Source organism: Lucilia cuprina, chromosome 3, assembly GCF_022045245.1.
Source record: "Lucilia cuprina isolate Lc7/37 chromosome 3, ASM2204524v1, whole genome shotgun sequence".
Lineage (NCBI taxonomy): Eukaryota > Metazoa > Arthropoda > Insecta > Diptera > Calliphoridae > Lucilia > Lucilia cuprina.
The window spans coordinates 3161477-3163357 of NC_060951.1; the positions used below are offsets into that span (position 1 = coordinate 3161477).

At 25.2% G+C, this 1881-nt stretch overlaps 1 protein-coding gene across 1 annotated transcript in view; it reads left to right on the forward strand.

The window, feature by feature from the left end:
• Window positions 1–1881, forward strand: part of LOC111684942 — a 3664-nt gene that overhangs the window by 1260 nt on the left and 523 nt on the right. The window lies entirely within an intron of this gene.

Consider the following 1881-nt stretch of genomic DNA (forward strand, 5'->3'; position numbering starts at 1 on the left):
ACTGAACTAGAACTGAACTAGAACTGAACTAGAACTGAACTAGAACTGAACTAGAACTGAACTAGAAATGAACTAGAACTGAAATAGAACTGAACTAGAACTGAACTAAAACTGAACTAGAACTGAGCTAGAACTGAACTAGAACTGAACTAGAACTGAACTAGAACTGAACTAGGACTGAACTAAACTAGAACTAAACTGGAACTAAACGAAAAATTGAAATAGAACAAAAAAAGAACTTAACTAGAATTGAACTAGAACGAGACTAAACTAGAACTGAACTAGAACTGAATTAGAACTGAACTGGAATTGACTAGAACTGAACTAAAACTGAACAAGAGCTGAACTATAATTGAAATAGAATTGAACTAGAACTGAACTAGAACTGAAACTGAACTAGAACTAAACTAAAATTTTACTAGAACCGAACTAGAACTAGAACTGAATTAAAACTAAACTCGTTCTAGAACTCATCATGAAAAGAACAAGAACTGAAGAACATGTTTTAATAGAGTTTTAATCCACCACTTTTCTCTTTCTCCTTTTCGCAGAAAGTTTTTGTTGAAAATTTTTTATAAATGTTTCTTATTTTACATAAAATAATATGATTTTTTTTTTCATTTTCATGGATATTTGTTAAAGTTTTTTTTTAAAATTTAACTTATTTTTAATAAATATTTGTTTGTTAAAATTTTAATTTCTTTTTACTATTTTATTAAACATTAATTTTAACTCTTTCTATATTTAAATAACTTTCATTATCACTCATTTATTGTTTTCGTTTGAAATTCTTATTAATTTTATAATTTTTTAAGGAAATTTTTTTTATATTTTAACATTTTTTTCTTGAATTTAGTTATCAAAACTTTTAAATTAAACCACCTACACCATTATTTGTTTCCGAAGGACTCCATGATTTTTTCTTATCCAAATCCTTAGATGCACAGCAACCCATTTTTATGTAATTAAAATAACAACTTTAACTTTAAACTTCCTTTTTTTTAGTACACACTTTTAACTTTTTAAAGCTCTTTCCAACAACTGAAATCAATTTATTTTTATTTTAAAGAAAACTCTATTTGTGAATACAATTCTTTTCTGCTTGAAATCATGTGTTAAATAAGAAATACATACAATTGGCAAAAAAAAATACAATTTGTTCAAAAAAAAAAAAATAATAATAACTGTATATAGTCATATTTTTATCAGAATAACACCATTTTCCCCCTACTCCTACTAAATGTATAATAAAGACATATTTAACAGTCATTATATATATTATGAGTAAGAATAACAATATATATAAGTCATAATATTTATTTTTATACACAATTGTTTAAATACTTCATTTTTAACACAAAAAATTTGTAATCTTTCAAAATAGTTTCGAAAAACACAAACCTTAATTTCCCTTGACTATGTTGTAGGGAAAGAGTTTTCATATTTGTCTAAAATTCGAAACAAATATATTATTTGTTTTATTATTTGGCAAAATAAATAACATAAATAGTAAAATATATACAACTGAAGTAGTTAAATACAGTGGCTAATAAAAGCATTTATACAAAAGAATTATAACTAAACTTTAACAGAATTAGAACTGAACTAGAACTAAACTAAAACAAAACCAGAACTAAACTAGAACTAAACTAAAGACTGATCTAGAATTAAATTAAAACCTGAACTAGAACTGAACTAAAACTGAACTAGAACTGAACTAAAAGTGAACAAGAACTAAACTAGAACTGAACTAGAACTAAACTAGAACTGAATTAGAAATGACCTAGAACTGAACTAGAACTGAACTAGAACTGAACTAGAACTGAACTAGAACTGAACTAGAACTGAACTAGAACTGAACTAGAACTGAACTAGAACTGA